Here is an 18,885-nt window from a genome sequence, read left to right as displayed (position 1 = left end):
AGAGAGAGAGAGAGAGAGAGAGAGAGAGAGAGAGAGAGAGAGAGAGGAGAGAGAGAGAGTAAAGAGAGAGAGAGAGAGAGAGAGAGAGGAGAGAGAGAAGAGAGAGAGAGAGAGAGAGATAAAGAAAATACATTTGGAAGAAAAAAATAAAACAAAACAGTGAATAGTAAAAATTGGGCCTCACTCTACATAAAGTAGCGGCGCAATGCTGTCTTGCTGTGGGACCCATTTAAAACTAAACACATACACATCGGCTGTCGGTAGGCCTCCAACAAGATGGAACGGTGGATGCGGAAAGCACAAGACCGGTCTGAGTGGAGAGCGTTGGGGAGGCCTATGTCCAGCAGTGGACGTCTTTACTGTCATTCGGTGCAAATGGAAAATGGACAACTCGAAATTATACGTCAAAGCAGAAAAAGGACAATTTGAAATACATCAACAAGGAAAATTTTCTATCCTGAATATCGTCAACAATGGAACCTTGTCTTATGGAAAAGTTGACTTGCCGAAAAAAAGCGACCACTTGTAATTACGTACACTCAGAAATATGATCCATCCGCAAATGTTCCACCCGCAATCATTTTCTTTTGGGCCTACATACCTATATTACTTATTGATTTAGACAACATTTACTACGAGTAATTACCTATTGCTTATTTACTTTCATCATCATCATGTCAGCCGAAAGACGTCCACTGCTGGACATAGGCCTCCCCCAAGGCTCTCCACTCAGACCGGTCTTGTGCTTTCCGCATCCACCGCGATCCCGCGATCTTAACCAGGTCGTCGCTCCATCTTTTTGGAGGCCTACCGACAGCTCGTCTCCCGGTCCGGTCCATTCGAGAACCTTCTGACCCCATCGACCATCTGTCCTGCGAGCAAAATAAATGATTAAATATTTTTATGGACATCCCAGCCTATATACGTCCTACTGCTGGGCACAGGCCTCCTCTCAGAATGAGAGGGCTTGTCCAATATTTTCTGATAATAATGGCCTAATTAGAATTGTTGAGGACACTAGCTATTAGCAACGATATATTTTTTTAATCCTACCGAATTGTCGACAACCAACAAATAGGAAGCATCAAACGTCAATCTTACATAAGCACTGACGACATGTTTTTTTAAGTGTCACTGTAATGGGAAAAGGAAGCTACCGAAGCAAATGGTGCGCATACGATTTGGCAAGGCAGCTTCTTATTTAACTTGTTCGCGGTCGAGAGAACATTTCAGTTTTACAGCATTTTTTGCGGCTAGGTATGATAAATCAGGATTGCTAAAATGTGGAATTTATTCGTTTTATTGCTTTGAGAGACACGCTGTATGTTTTGGGTCTAGTTAATTTTTGTTAGATGTGAAATATTACGAGTATATTGCGGCGTGAGCGAAGTGTTTTAGCTTTGTCAGGAAAATTGTTAGGAGATGTATTACAGCGTAAGACTTCCACGAGAAGGACGGATGACCTGGTTAAAGCCAGGTTCACGGTGGATGCATGCTGCTTCCAACCGAAGTAACTGGAGATATATGGGTGTGGCCAATGCCCAACAGTAGACGTCCTTCGGCTGATGTGATGATGGCACATAACCCATATCCATATAATATTATAAATGCGAAAGTGTGTTTTCGTGATTTTCGGCATAGAAATAGTTTATGGGCCCGAGAGTGACATAGGCTACTTTTTATTCCCGAGGGAACAGCGCGCGATAACCGAATACTACGCGGGCGGAGCCGCGGGCAAAAGCTAGTAATATTATAAATGCAAAAGTGTGTGTGTTTGTATGTATGTTTGTCCGTCTTTCACGTCGAAACGGAGCAACGGATCGACGTGATTATTGGCATAGAGATAGTTTATGGGCCAGAGAGTGACATAGTCAGGTTTTGTGCAATTACCATGAGATATGGAGCCGAGCAACCGAGTTGAGTTAGGGGCACCAGTTGCAGTCAAACGTTTGATTGCAAGTGGCAAGTCGTCGTTCATAGTGGAAAGAAAGAACCAAATAAATTTATTCACAATAATAATATATCGAAAATACAAACTGAGACATGGATGCACAGAAACTACACCACCGCTGGACAGGAGTCTAGAAACAAATTTCTCCCATGCACACATATCTCAGGTTGCTTTTTTTCTACTACGCTACTTAAGCAGCAGCACTAGCGACATCTATGTTTCGCTCTCATCGAGAGACGTCACATTCTTTCGGAACTAACCGCTCACCCAGACAAGAGATGTCGCTACTAAGCAATCAAATTATGATTGGTTTTTGGAGTCTTTTTGTATTTTTTATTTCACTCCAAATTTGTTACTTATACGGGTATCCCGTGAAAACCATATCGAAAATACAAACTGAGACATGGATGCACAGATAAACCAGAAAAAGAGGCCAGCGCTGGGAATCTATGCATCCATGTCTCAGTTTGTATTTTCTGTATGGTTTTCACGGGATACCCGTAAAAGTAACAAATTTGGAGTTGAAAATAAACAACACAAAAAGTCAACAAAAAACCAATTATTATTCACAATACTAGACATAACAATATTATTAAGTACAAATAGATAACACGAAAGATTCTATATGTCATTGCGGTGCGGTGGCGTTATAAGGGGGAGGCCTTGTTCACCACGTCTTTCGGCTGATGATGATGATGGAGTTGAGCAACGAAGGCGGAGCGGACGAAAGCTAGTTATAATATATCAAAACACCTAATCATTACTGGTAGCAATCCGCGCCCACTAGACATATACACATATATAATATATATATATGACTTGGCATACCAAGAAGCCAGAAATATACCGACGTTGGCATTTTATGAGGCTTTTTTATAAAATAACCCGGACACGCCAATTTATTTGCATATATTAAGGGTTATTTATTTACTTTGTGTGACGCTTGACGACGGATTTGTAGATAGAGAGTAATTCACAAATCAGGGTTCGTCGGGCTAGAACGGGATTTATTAAGGTTCGAAGTGGAGCTAGTACTGTTTATTGCTTATTAATAGTACATTTTGTCTTAAGGTTGGTAAATAAGGAATTATGAACAAGTCTACTAGAAGCCCCAAGTCAAAAGCTGAGTAATGAGTTGGTGTTCGTAATTAAAGTACCATTAGTGAGTAAAATATATAATGTATTTGTAAGGCAAAAAATATTATTTTTAAAAAGATTAAATACGGCTGGCGCAGCTCGGGGGGCAGCGCCAGCAGCCTCCCGCTACATCGCAGCAGAGTTATTGAGCTGTACGGCCCAGTAGTACATAAATAAATACAAACTCATTACGCCCTTAGGCGTAATAAGCAAAAAATGGTCCTTAGACTTTAGTATTCAGGGAGTTGCAACCAAGTTAGCTGCATAATATTACGACACTGCTTACGAGCAATTAGTGTGATGAAAATGCAATTTACATGTCAAAAGTACAACATAAACATAACGAATACGTTTATAGGTAGTTATATGTATATTCTTCGGTTTATTAAATTCGCTATGATACTTTTTCCGTGTTAATTTCGACGACTTAAGCTTATTTACGGACTTTTCATGTAGGTATCTACTGAAATCAGAAACCTAGGATTCCTTTCATAACTCGCATCCCAGGGCATCCATATTAGCATAATGATTCAGGTCATTGACCCCATGTGTGGCACTGTCAATGTTGACCATTGTATCACGTTGTACCATGACTTAAGCAAGACTGTTTATGTTGCTAAAATGATCTCCACGTTTCGACCACATTTCGACCATGCTCACGACACGCGTACAGCCAGCCTTATTGTCTAAAACACTCGAAACCACAATCGTTTTCACCACTTCCTTCTGTCAAACGGTATAAGAGGAGAGTAGGAAGAGATAGTGATTTCGATTGCGAACGTCAGCGCGTTAGAAAATACGGCGTCAGAAGATGAGAGTTCGAATCCCGACCGACGCATCCACAAATATTTCCTTTAAAAAAAATCTTAAAGCATCGTCTCCACCAATAATGTGCGAGGATGTGTTGCGAGGGATGTGTTTTTCATTAACCAATAGAAACGCTACATTTAACTAATCTCGCACAGCACATCTCTAGTGGAAATTATCTGAGCGGAGCGAGGCGAGGTAAATGAAGCGTTTCTATTGGATCATGAAACACACATTCCTCGCACATCTCTGGTGGAAACGGAGCATAAGTATTGTCAAAAAATATTAAATTAAAAAAAATCATAAAGCCCGAGTGCCTTAAAAACTAAAAGGAAGAAAATAAGTCTACTTAGTGTTCAGTCAACAGTCGGGAGCCATTACCAAGATTTTTTGAGCTGGTCATGATATGAATGGGTCCCGACTGTTGAACTTTAAATGAGCTAATTGGCAGAGTTCTAGACCACTAAACTTATTTTCATCCTTTCAGTTTTAAAGGCAGACGGGTTTTTAAAATTTTTAAATTTAATTTTTTATTTTATACTTTTTTGATATTTCTGTGAAAATCGTAGCCTAAAAGTATTATAACCTGTATATATTTAGAATGCGCTAGTTATTAGCTTTCATTTGATACCCATATTGTTATAATAAGTACTGAATTATTTTTTTATTCCTCCGCCATATTTTTTTCGCAGACGACTAATTGAAATATTATATACTTACACTATGTCACTCGGACAGTTATGAAAAATTCAATGATACCTCATATACCTCATAAATGTATGCAGTCCACGGTCCCAAAGGAAGACCAGCGCCGTTCGCACTGGCGGCATTATGCTGATTTGGGACCACTTCGTGATGATAAGTAATTTTTTTCGTTTAATTCTATATCCATATTATCTTGTGTGTCACGAATAAATGTTTTTTCTTTTCTTTTTTTTTTAATTATGTTAAAATCCGTCCAGCCGTTTAGGCTGTTGCGAGGACCAAAGAAATGGACATACATACCCACATACATACCTACATACGCTCGGAAAACATAACCCTCCTTGGGGCAGTCGGTTAATATGTTTACGTCATAACTTACTAATTCGCTTGTAAACTTCATATCATTCACCTAACAACTATGAACAGCGTCATTTATACAACCCCTTAACCTCCAAATTATGACAACCTTCCAGCGTACAAGACATAAAAATTATGAAATGTTGTCAATACATAATATCCTGTAAATGTCGCCGCATTCGACGCGGTGCGTCAACGGAAAAACTCGCGTGTTTTCGCGTTGAGTCATGGCGACGAATGCGGCGAGCGTACACTAATAATTTATATTAGTTGTATTAAATGCGCAAAATTTTGTAGGTAGATTAGGTTGATTAAGCTTTTGCTCTTACATAGTTGCTATGTGCAGTTTAATTATTTTGATCGATATAGAAAATAAAAAAGAAAATATTCATTGGTGACAAGGTGGGACAGTCACCAGCACCAATATCTGACACAACAAGCGTGCATAAATATCTGATACGACTCTATTTCTAGGGCCTCCACTGTGGCAGATATTAATGCTGGTGACTGGACAAAAACAAATAAAAACAAGAATAAAAAAATGCGTATGTCAAAAAATGGTTCCAAATCAGCCAGCCCTATACGACGAAGTGCTAAATTCGAACTTCATATCTTGCCGTCTCGCTGACGCTTCATCATCATCATCCCAGCCTATATACGTCCCACTGCTGGGCACAGGCCTCCTCTCAGAACAAGAGGGCTTGGGCTATAGTTCCCACGCGGGCCCAGTGCGGATTGGGAACTTCACACGCACCATTGAATTGCTTCGCAGGTTTGTGCAGGTTCCCTCACGATGTTTTCCTTCACCGCAAAGCTCGTGGTAAATTTCAAATGTAATTCCGCACATGAATTTGGAAAAACTCAGAGGTGCGAGCCGGGGTTTGAACCCACGACCCTCTGTTTGAGAGGCGATAGGTCAAACCACTAGGCCACCACGACTTTTTTCGCTGACGCTTAATGTTATTTAATACGACAGTGAGAGGGACGGTACGATACGAACTTCGATTTTTGAATTTCTTAGTAGTTCCCCTGGTCTTGCAAACTCCAGTAAGTTAGGTGAGAGAGCAAGATAAATAATAAATAACTAACTTATCCGACCAAATACGATGGAAATATATTCACTACATTTGAAAAGGAAAAAAAGAAATAGAATATTTATTCGTGTAAAAATGGTAAGAACGGATAAGAATAAAAAAAATAAAAAATAGTAATGCTTGTCACGGAATGGTCCCAAATCAGCAATCTGCCGGTCTTGCGAACGACGCTGGTCTTAAAGGTCTTAAAGGCTAGAGCTAGGCTATTACTGAACCAGTGATGAGCTAGAAGACAGCCGGATAGCAAATTCAAATTCAAAATTCAAATGATTAACAGCCTTATTCATAAAATTTAGAGCCTCCTTGAAGCTCCTTGAAGGCCCGATGCTAAAAAACGTGATTCATAACGTTTGTTAGCGCTAATCAGTCGATCAAGCTCTGCTAAAGTTAGAAGACCGTAGACCCTCCTTTATCTCCCTGCCAAGTCACAAAATGCCGCCACAAGTTTGAACAGCTGACTTTGACAAGAGCAAAACCATACCGAAGATATTTTTAGTGAAGGGTGAAGTTACGCAAAGATTAAAAAAAAAACCAGGAAAATTTTTTTCAGGGATTTGTATTTAAAATCCTCTAAAATTACTGCTACTTTACTACTTTACTAACAATAATATGAGAAAATAAAATTAGGATGATAAACATAATTACGGCTTTTTGCATTAAACATAAACATGCGGATCGGAAATGGCGGAAAACAACATCTCGCTTTTTTTTCCTGCTAATTTGCTGTCAATTTTTTTTTAATTATCGATGAGGCCATTTTTTGTCTTTGATTTGTCAAGATTGCCAACATAACGCGTCTAATCTGTCTATCAGCAGCTCAACAACTAGCAGACTGCTAGCAAGCGTTTATGAATCATACTTCTTGACAACCGTCTAACAAGCTTAATCAGTCTGCTAAGTACAGACCGATCAAACCTCTATTAGGATTTTTTATGAATAAGGCTGTTATTCAGTAAATAGGCCGCAATGGGCACTTTTACACGTCATTTTTTAAACTACCAGCGCTTCGGAAAGACCATCATTGCCAAGAAGAATGCGCCGCAAGAAAACTTGGCAGAAAGTCATTTTTCATAAAAATATAATTACAAATAAAATACTTAAAAACTATATTATACAATTAAAGAAAAAAACAAAAAAATAATAATTAAAGAAATACAGGGAGCCTAGTTAGAGAACCTGACTACGGAGCTTGAGATCCGGGGTCGATCCCCGGTCGGGGCAGTTACGAGTATTTGTATGAATAACCTAACCTAACCAACTTAGACAAGTTAAAAAAGCTTCTAGGTACCTACTTTGTAATTTCAAAATCTAATTCTAATTCAAGAGCGTTTTATGTATCATTTGATTCTGGCAAAACACAAGAGGTTAATAAACTCTTTTTTTTATAAATGTTTTCGAATAAATACGTCGAGGTTGCCGCACCTTTGATATTGCAAAACATGTTTTCAATAATTAAAACCAACAAATAACTGCGCACACACGGAGCGCATTAGGGAAACTTCAATCTCCTCTGACAGGTAGAAGGAATACTGACGAAACCAACTAAACGTGTGTCAGATTAAATTAATATATTCACGGTATCATATAAATATATTTTTATAATATTCCTCGAAAGCAGCGGTCGTCTGTGTAGTCGAAAGACGCGCGCACCGCTGCGCGGTCATACTTGAATTCTAAATTCAAATTTTCAAAGTGGCCAGTGCGAAGTGATATCGAAAATTGTGCGTTAAAAAATACGGTTGGTGTTTTCGAAAATGGCAGCAGTACGGTCCATTTACACTACACAAATATTCACCACATTATAAATAGTTGGTTTTAATTATTGAATAATATAAATCGATGAGCGGTAAGTAGCTTGCTACGAATCCGTAGAGCTCTACGCTTTGTTCGTAGAACAGCGGTTTGGTATCAAACTTGATTTATTTTAAAGATTTTCATATAAAGAGAGACGTATTATGTAAATTGGAGCTTTCCGGGCACATTTTCGACTCCAATTTTCAGGTTTTACTATTTGATAAAAATTACGACTTACTACGAGTGTGATGATAATTCATAGTAAATTAAGCAATTACTGAAGTTTTAAGAAAATAATTTAATTGCAGACTTTAATTAAAATTCATTAAAAATACAAAAAAAATACTGAAATGATTATAAATTAAAAACTGTAGACGCTTAAGCCCATTTTAGACTTGCAAGAAAAATGGTGCAAGTTGTATTAAATTATGAGGTCAACGGGAACAAGTTTGTAGTGGTCAATCGAGCGCAGTAATGTATGCTACTTGCACGATTGTTCTTGCAAGTCTAAACCTAGCTTTAAACTTACATTAAATATATTTCCATCGTTAATCGCGTTTCCCAAAAACGTAAATATTTAAATTTAAAACAGCGCATAAATAACTATAGCTGCTATAAAACGTTGGTCGTATTTCTAGCTATTTATTGCATAATTCATGTCAACGCGCGTGTTTTTTTTTTCAAAACGCCCGGTTTATTTCCAGAGTCTGCGCACTTTACGGTTTTATTGCGTTTTATATTATAAATTACAAACGCGTTTTATTTTTACACTGTTGATTGAATAAACTAGAAGATTTAAACGCAGTAAAGCTAAACTTTAAATAGATTAAAATACATGAAAATATTACTATATATATTGTACTTATAAAAGTACATCTTCCATGTCTGCAACTTTTACATCTTTGGCTCTAGTTAATACTTGACTTGGTGACGTCTGCTGTTGGGCATAGGCGCATAGGTCTCTCCTAAAGACCTCCAGTTCCTTCGGTTGGAAGCGGCCTATCCATCGTGAATCTGCGGCTTTAACCAGTCTGTCCATCTCGTCGGTAGACGTCCTATGCTGCGTTTGCCGATACAAAAAATTCTAAACATCTCTACATAATTCGTCTTTTTTGATTAATATTTCCGTAAGAATAATTAAAAAAGCCGCGGTGCCCTAGTGGTTTGACCTATCGCCTCTCAAGCAGAGGTTCGTGGGTTCAAACCCCGGCCCGCACCTCTGAGTTTTTCGAAATTCATGTGCGGAATTACATTTGAACCACGAGCGTTACGGTGAATAAAACATGACCAAAACTGCACAAACCTGCGAAGCAATTCAATGGTATGTGTGAAGTTCCCAATCCGCATTGAGCCCGCGTGGGAACTAGGGCCCAAGCCCTCTCATTCTAAGAGGAGGTCTGTGCCCAGCAGTGGGACGTAAATAGGCTGAAATGGGGATGATGATTATGAAGAATAATTAATCATTAATGGTTAATTACATCAGTACCTACTATCTAGGCGACTGAGCTTCACTTAGCTAACAACAAGCTAAATCACCAAATAAAATTAATCATCAAACACGGTTCCAAAATTGTACTTATATTCATCTTTAATAACCAAAGATAGGTGCATTACTCTTGCGTTGGCAGACCTCTCACCAGGTGGACTGACAACATCATGAGAATTGCGGGTGACCGGTGGATGCAAGTGGCGAGTTGTCGTTCGTTGTGGCGTTCTAAGGAGGCCTTTGTTCAGCAGACGTCTTCTGGCTGATGATGATGATGACATTCATTACTTTTAGCAATTGGAGGTTTATGGGGGACGGGGAGGCGTGTCCAGACGTCCTACGGCTGATATGAAGATAATGATGACACTTAGCTCTATCTATCGTTCCTATGCCCATGAAAGGCATAGTAGATAGCTAGTACAGTCATGATCTTTAATTTGTGACCACTCAAGAAATCAAGATCGTCTTTCTCTCTTTGAGTGTGAGTGCCGGAGGCCTTCCCCCTCCTTTTTTCAGTATGACAGCGGCATTTAACAGATCTACTATACCCCAAGGGGGTACCACCACGTCGTGTGGTGGAGAAACCCCCCAGACCGTTCTCGTTCACGCTGCCCTGCGTATTTTGGGGAGGGCAAACGAGCCTATCAGTCTCCCAAAGGGCCGGCAACGCACCTGTGATACCGCTCGTGTTGACAGGTGTTCATGGGCGGCGGTGATTGCTTCCCATCAGGTGACCCGCATGCTCGTTTTCCCCCTCTTGTATAAAAAAAAATACCTTTTGCGGTCATTCAGGTCTAAGCGTCCGTTCCAGACGAATTTTGGCGTATTGCCTGTGCACAACGTCTTTGGTGGCTGACTAGACCGATGCGAGAGACATGTTCGTTCACAGGCCTGACAAGAGAAGTCTGTGAATATTGGTGCAGAACCGCATTTATTGGTGTCGCTTCTGTCTCTTCTCAGCAAGTGCCTTGAGCCAGGCTTCATCGCAATACTTGCGACCATCCAATACACGCCTGCGCCAATCCATGCGCTTTTTCGCTAGCTTTTCGTTATACACACATTCCTTATGATTACAGCTTCGATTTGGCACATTTGAATCATTCTAATAAACATGTAATAATTAACGACTATTAAACTACGTGCCGGCCGCGATACAAAGTGATCACAATAAATTACTAGCACATATTAAAGCAGCCCGTTATTTCTGGCTCGGGATTCTAGTAATTTAGGTCTAGTGTTCATATTTCATGATATGTCACAGCGGCGGATACACTGATTTAGATGTTTGGTAACCCTCTCGATTAAATATACTGACGGGCAAAAATAACGTATCATTCGATACAAAGTTGCGTTCGAAAAACGGATATAAAAATTTATCTAACCGTGAGAGTCTGTGTCTGCATTAAAAAGTTACTTTGTTATAAAAGGTAAACTTTGTTAAAGTATAAATCTAGTATTATATAGTAAGTAATTTACATTATTTTGTACAATTATGAGTTTACATACATAAAAAACAACTAACCTAAGATAGCTTAACTAAATAGAACAATGAAAATTATAAAAAAAGTACCCCGTCTAAAAGATCTGCCTGTGGCAGGGTTCCCATGACGCTGGCCGCATTACCCTTTGGAACGCAAGTGAGATCCGCTGGGATAAGTACGCGCCAGCGGGTCCCAGAAGCGTCGACCAACCGGGACGACAGGGCCTTTATAAAAAACCTTCATGTCGGCTGACCAGGGCCCTAAGGTCTCAGTAATCCTAGTTAGTTTAAAAAACTATGGCTTGTCCATTGGAGGACAATTTTGCCAGTGTCTGGGTTTTGCCGTTGTACGGTAAAAAAATGTAGACAACGAAATATGAGATGTAACGGTGGACGAACGATGAGATAAATACAATCTTACCTCCTTACTTCCTTTTCGTACAATAAAGAGTATAAACAAACAAACAAACAGCGACCAAAAGGTTACCGTACCTTGCTTTATTCTACTAAAAATCGAGTTAAATTATTTAGTACCTAATTAAATTAATATAAGACTGTTTTTTCTATCTCAGTATTATGACGCAAAAAACAAAGCAGAAACCACCAAAACAGTCTATTTTACACTGTTTCAGTCCCAATACACATAAAATAAAATTATAAACAAACACTTTAACACGATGGCAAGCGTCCAGACGGCGTCACCCTGTGCCGTGAAGCTCGGTAGGGCCCTGGTGTGGGCGCTACATGCGTTGATACTTTCGCTCTGTCCCACATCCAGGCAACTAAGCTCACAAGCGGCGCTGCGCTGATCAGGCCAACTCCTCAAGCGCCGCAAGTACTCTCTTTATTAAAAGATTACGAGTTTGCGGCGCTTGCTTGCTTGAGACTCTAGGCCTTGTCAGCCGAATATGAAGTTTTCATAAAGGCCCTTTCCTCCCGGTGTGATCGACACCTTCCTGGGACCAAGAGCTGGTACGTATTTATCCAGCGGATCGCACTTGCGGTCCAAAGGGTAATGCGGCCAGCATCATGGGAACCCTGCCACAGGAGATCTTTTGGACGGGGTTTTCTTTTTATAATTTTTATTTTTATAGTAACATCTTAGATATATTTAGTTAAGGTTTCTTAGGTAAGTTTTCTTGTCTTCTTCTTATTAGTATTTTTATTTAAATCAGTTGAATAATGTCTCTCTTTAAATAAGTGAATAATATTAATGTATTTTTTCATTAAAAATAATAATAATAATAAAATATAATATATAATAATTCATGAAAAATTAAAGGTGATCATGAGTTTCTTATACAAAATCGTCACATTTGTTCAAGTGGAAACAAAGTTTTGTTCTCAATTGCAATATGGTTACCTAAAACGTGTTCAGCCGCCAGCATAAATATCTGCCATAGCGGCGCGTGCAAAAATATCTGCCACTTCCTATCGGTAATAGCCGTATCAGATATATATACACGCTCTGTTGTGTCAGATACTGGTGCAAGTGACTACACTACAGTGTGCCAAAGGCCAAAGATTAAGATTGGTTTTTTTGGAATCTTTTTGTATTTTTTTATTTCAATTCCAAATTTTTGCTTTTACGCTTTTTTTTAATTTTTTTTTTCAAGCTGAGATATGAGGTGCATAGGAGAAATTCGTGTCGGTACCGTTGACCATCAGTGGTGTAGCGGTATAGCACGCGGTACGGAATACCGAGGACCTGGGTTCGATTCCCAGTGATGGTCTTATTTTTCTGGTTTTTCTGTGCATCAATATTTCAGTTTGTATTTTCAATAAAGGCCAAAGATCGTGGCAAAAAACGGAACTACTTAACGCGGCTATCTTGCATAACTTCCTGTGGTTAATGGAGTACCTACTCCCATTGCAAGCTTTTGATAGTTAATAAGGTTCATAAAGGATAGTCGTGTTTTTCAGTTAACAATCGAATTTACGAGGCATTTACACGTCGTACGGCACGTGGGCCGAACAAAATGTAACGCCAGTGATGTGTTGCCAAATCCGGTTAAGCTTATAAGTAGACCCCGGATTTTTGTGGCAATGACGTCACAATAGGGTAGTTTGGGGAGTAAATGGAACGGTGTTAATTAATACGGCTGTGTCAATGATGATGATGCGTGTGAAGATGGTCCTAAGGGAAGACCGGCACATTGCTGATTTGGGACCATACGATGTATATTGTATTTTATTTTATTTTTACCCATCTTCCCATTTTGTCATGAATAAATGATTTTATTTTATTAATATTAATATATTACAAGTAATTAAAAACAAACAAAAAATTCGTTAGGTTTATGTTAAACCCGTTTTGGTTTTTGTGTCCGCTCGCTTGTTGTTGGTGTTTTTTGCACGTAGAGTTTTTGGACGGTGAGATGGTCTTTGGGATTATTCTCACACACACATCATCATCATCATCATCATTGACACAGCCGTATTATTAATTAACACCGTTCCATTTACTCCCCAAACTACCCTATTGTGACGTCATTGCCACAAAAATCCGGGGTCTACTTATAAGTGTAGCTACAAGTTTAGTAGCATTCAACATTACAATTATTGGGTAGTTTTCTCAGTAAAGAATAGTAGTACAACAAGAGCATAAAACGAGCAATTTTACCCAAGACTTTCATATAGCAACCCGAGCTGGTACGGCGAGGGTGGATAGATATGTCGAGGGGAAAATGGGTTCAATGGTCGAGTTTTACACTGCTTTTCACTTCGATGGCGAGGAAATGAAATAGCAACAGTGAAAACAAATTGTTCACTTGCTATGTAGATACCTTTTATTGTTCATGCATTACTATATAATTTTAGGTATTGATTTATTTTGAATGATTTGATTGATTTTTAGTTTTATATAAATTAAAATTATAAAAAATATATATGGAAACTTCATTGTTTGTGGCTTACACCTGATTGCCCCAAGGCAATCTTAGACGAAGATTTTGCTTTATGCACTAGAGCATAAAAAATCCTTTTATGTCGCCTATTTTTCTTGCAACATGAAGTTTACTACGTACAAAATTTACTAACTTTTAATATTCTTTATAAAATTTGACACCTTGATAGAGTCAAAGTATTTTTAATCAAGACATAAATATTTTGAATAAAGATATTTTGACTTTTGACTTTGAATCAATTTAGGCTATAACAAGCACTTTATGAATGTTGAGAAATCTACCACATTTGAAACTTGCAGAACCTACCTGATAAGAGGTTATCAAATCAGAGTCGCTACACTGCTGTATCTGTATTTTAATGGACGAAGAAGTTTGACTATAAGGTACAGTCAATCAATTTGATCTCTGGGTCACCATGGAACTTTACAATAGTAAATAATTTTATTTGTCTTTAACAATAAATGTCATTACGACACGGTTCTGCTCTGCGGAGGTCTAGGAATCAAATTGGCTGACTGTACAGTCAAGGAAACTGATTCACTTACCTTTGTACGATTGTCATGTTGACATACCATATCCGCTAAAGAAGTCAAAGCGAAATTGATTATGAAAAAGTCTCCTGGTATAATTCCTCGACTGTACGCACAGACAAACCCCGGCTCGCACCTCTGAGTTTTTCGAAATTCATGTGCGGAATTACATTTGATATTTACCACGAGCTTTGCGGTGAAGGAAAACATCGTGAGGAAACCTGCACAAACCTACGAAGCAATTCAATGGTGCGTGTGAAGTTCCCAATCCGCACTGGGCCCGCGTGGGAACTATGGCCCAAGCCCTCTTGTTCTGAGAGGAGGCCTGTGGCCATCAGTGAGACGTATAAAGGCTGGGATGGACGCACAGACAGACACGCGGATAACTATATCTCGCGAATCTGCTCCAGTTTCCACATTTACAGAGTTGGCGCCAATTAATAAACGAACAATTTTACACTGATACAGGACGATGCTAAAAATTGATGTTAAGTATTTAAAACTAAGCCGTGGTGGCCTAGTGGTTTGACCTATCGCCTCTCAAGCAGAGGATCGTGGGTTCAAATCCTGGCTCGCACCTCTGAGTTTTTCTAATTACATTTGAAATTTAGGGTGAAGGAAAACATCGTGAGGAAACCTGCACAAACCTGCGAAGCAATTCAATGGTGTGTGTGAAGTTCCCAATCCGCACTGGGCCGGCGTGGGAACTACGACCCAAGCCCTCTCGGGCTACGAATAATCTCGGGCTCATAAACTATCTCTATGCCAAAAATCATGTCGATCCATCGCTCCGTTTCGACGTGAAAGACGGACAAACACACAAATATACAAACACACACACTTTCGCATTTATATAATATTAGTATTGATTAGGCACAGCTGGGACCTACTAGGTACATAAAAACAAGAAGAATGGAAAAGTAATTTTGTGTTTATTACATTTTGGGGGGGGGGGAGTCTAGCGGTTTATGACACAGGAACAAAATAATTGCAAATTTCATAACAATACGTGTGACAAGGGGGGGGGGCGCTAAAAATGGCCAATAATGGTGTGACGTGCTTTATAGATGGCCCCTAATTGCAAGGCCTTACAGGTACAAGGCGATGGATAATTTAAAAAAAAAACGATTTGCAAGGCACTGAATAAGAGGGCGTGGGCCTTAGTTCCTAGACGGGCCCAGTGTGGATCGGGAACTTCACAGATACCGTTTAATTTCTTCGCTCAGGTATATCCAGGTTTCTTTACAATTTCGCACATAAATTCCGAAACACTCAGTTTTTCAGTAGGTCAAACCACTATATAGGCCATCATGGCTTACTATTACATCTATTTCAAACCATTAAGATATCTACCCAATAAAAATACGAGCTTTCAAACGTTTACTATATTTCTATTTACTTTTAATACGCCTAAAAATATAACATACATAATCAACAAGCCCTTTAAATTTTATGGGCAATTTAAACACGTAGTAATCTTAATAACCCTCACGTATTAATGAAAATAAAATGATGTCATAATAACATAACATCCCTAGAGCGTAAAACTGTAAAACACTTTGATGTTTGTAAGTTGGCTGTAAACATTAGATATCATTTGAAGTATAGCGGCCGCTACATAAAACGTATCTTGCGGCGGATTGTAGATCAACGGTAATAGAACTTTATTGCTTTAGTTTTGATTTTGAGTTTATTTGCTCTTAAGTTTTATATCAAAAAGCTGACAATGTTTAGAATCTTCCAAATTATAATTGTGAAGGTAGAACCCGTTTCAAAATGTATAAGATACCTACTTGTACAACACCTCTTATGAAGATCACTAAATCGAAATTGCTTATTTTCAAAACATAATTGACCGGCGCATTTCTGTGTTAGTTCCCCAGCCATTTTGACTACGGAACCCTAAACATTTTGCTTTTTATCCCTTGGAATTAACCAATGCGTTTTACTCCCACTACGTAATATATTGGCGTACTTTTGGAGCATGAAAAATGAAAAAGAAAAGTTTTAAGTATCTAATTGAAGTGACCAAACCAATCCCAAGTTCCAGTACAATACTATATCGTTTAAAAAGCAGCTGGTCTGAGTAGCAAGTGGTCTAAAAACAATACCGGTCTTAACCCATTTTAGTTGATAACTTGAAAGAACATAGGTTGGGTTAGGTTAGATTAGATTTGCGTCGAGGTGCGAAGCGGAGCTCCGTCGACTTTGAGTCAAAAGCCGAGTTTAGACTTGCAAGAAAAACCGCGCAAGTTCCATTACATTGCGAGGCCGTAAAGCCAACGAGTTTGTAGTGGTCAATCGAGCGCCGCAATGTAATGCAACTTGCACGATTTTTCTTGCAAATCTAAACTCGGCTAAAGAATTTTAGACCACTTGCTAGTTAGATAAGTTGCTGCTTAAATCAATTGCTTCTTAGACCACTTGTTAATTTAAATAAATAAATAAAAATAAATATCACGGGACAATTCACACCAATTGATCTAGTCCCAAAGTAAGCTTAGCAAAGCTTGTGTTATGGGTACTAAGCAACGGATAAATATAATTATATAGATAGATACATACTTAAATACATATTAAACACCCAAGACCCGAGAACAAACATTCGTATTTTTCATACAAATATCTGCCCCGACACGGGAATCGAACCCGGGACCTCAAGCTTCGTAGTCAGGTTCTCTAACCACTAGGCAATCTGGTCGTCTAAAATTTATTTAATTTATTACTTGGATCAGTTGCTTTTTAGACGAAATGATCTACAAACCGGCGCGTCCGAAAAAAAATAATGTTCCTTGCATCATCCTGTAGCAGCGGCAGCTGCGCGTACGCAGCGCGGTTCCACGGAATTATAATTAAACGCGCTTATTTATTTTAATACGCCTCCAGCGCCTAGTTTACGCTGTTTACCTATTTTCGTGTATTTTTGTGGTGTTCTATTGATATCGCACATATTTTTTTATGGGTTGGTATGTTTTCGTGACAGTTTTATGATGTTTTGTATTTTTTACAAGCTTTCAACTAGCGAGGTTGGTTTAGAGGTACTCGTATTCTAGGTATGTCTGTTAAGGTCAAATGTTGCAAGTCGAATTTTAGCCAATTCTAGTGATCTGTGAATATATTCTTTAAGGAATCTAACATTCGTAAACCGATAAAAAAAAAAACACTAATAGAACGCTATACTTTTCCATATTTTAGGAAACAGGATCATTAAAAGTTGCGGACAACAGTGTCCTAATATAAAAAAATCTGTCGACTGACTCATTGATCTAGACAGTTGTAATTTTGCGTCACCATCATCATCATATCAGCCATAGGACATAGGCCTCCCCTATAGACCTCCAGTTGCTTTGGTTGGAAGCAGCCTGCATCCACCGTGAACCCGTGGCTTTAACCAGGTCATCTGTCCATATGGTGCATATCCGACTCTGCGCTTGCCGATCCGCAGTTTCATTCGAGAAGTTTTCAGCCCCAATGGCTGTCTGTTCTCCGTGTTATATTGGTCACCAGGGCTACTACAAAACTCGAAACTCGAAGTTCGTGTCGTGCGGTCTCTCTGACACTTATACTATTTAATACGAGAGCGAGAGGGACGGTACGATACGAACTTCGAGTTTCGTAGTAGCCCTGCTGTCCATTGCCACTTCAACGAGTTAATTTGCTCGGCTATGTGTGATCCTAGTTCTTCTACTTTTTTTTTATATTCAGTATAACAACAGTCATAAATGTAATACAAGGAACATACACAACATACTTCAGGAACATACTTTCATTCTTCCTTGAAATTTTGCAGACTTAGGTAGTTCCTTTTATGAACCCGACGAAGATTATGGATTTATTATGCGATGTGTACACTAAAAGTATCTCTTTCCTAGTCTGTAGATTCAAAATACTTTTTACGATATTATGTGTTAAGACTTCTGTGCGTTTTATAGCATCTTTGTGGTTTATTTGATTTATCGTGATGGATGTCGGAGAATGAGATTGATGTCTATTTTATTTACACGCGAAAAGGTTAGTTATAATGCAGACTTCATATTGTTGGAATTGGGTAGTTTCATAGGTATAAAAAATACTCAGCAGCACAAAATTTGGCCCACTCTATATACATAATACATTTAAGGGCCAGATTTTCACCGCTCAGTATATTATTCTATTCATCGATAAATTCTGCAACGGCCCGCTTTGGTATGTTTTTTTTTATCCAAATTCCTAAATATAACAATTATAATTTTGTTCGCATTTGAAGTCGGTTAATGTTATTGTTTAAAGAAAAAAATATGCTTTCTACGGAAATAAAACCTTCTCAGTTAAGTACCTGATTTTCAACCCAAAATCTGCAACATTTTCCCTTTTGACATGATACATTTAACGATTTACCACAACGTGGCTTCAAATGAAGCGTCCCTTAGTACTTTGTCAAACTACATCCCAATATTTATGTAAAGCTTCAACAGCCGCCGACTCATCAGTATTAATTTGACACGGTCCCAAAATATTCACCAAGTGACTTACGCGCTAATCGTAGGGACTGTATCAAAATAGATTTTTTAATATATTGTAATAAATTTTATCCGTTTGTCTAATGGTTGTGAGTATTTGTGACTTTGTTTTCGGCACGTGACAGTGTGATTTATAAAA

The 18,885-nt window shown here is 38.7% G+C and overlaps 1 protein-coding gene across 8 annotated transcripts in view; it reads left to right on the top strand.

The window, feature by feature from the left end:
- cher (filamin A protein cher) overlaps positions 1–18,885 on the top strand; it is a 136,742-nt gene that overhangs the window by 78,611 nt on the left and 39,246 nt on the right. For 2 of the 8 annotated variants that reach the window (XM_074102909.1, XM_074102908.1), the window contains exon 1: positions 7,669–7,789. The exons of 5 other annotated variants lie outside the window; for them this stretch is intronic. The gene's annotated coding sequence lies outside the window, so the exon portion shown is untranslated. Of the gene's footprint in view, positions 1–7,668; positions 7,815–18,885 lie in introns of those variants that run through there. One more of the 8 variants, XM_074102911.1, reaches the window with a different exon arrangement.

Source organism: Choristoneura fumiferana, chromosome 19 (genome assembly GCF_025370935.1).
Source record: "Choristoneura fumiferana chromosome 19, NRCan_CFum_1, whole genome shotgun sequence".
Taxonomy (NCBI): Eukaryota; Metazoa; Arthropoda; class Insecta; order Lepidoptera; family Tortricidae; genus Choristoneura; species Choristoneura fumiferana.
This window is presented reverse-complemented; position numbering and strand designations above follow the sequence as displayed.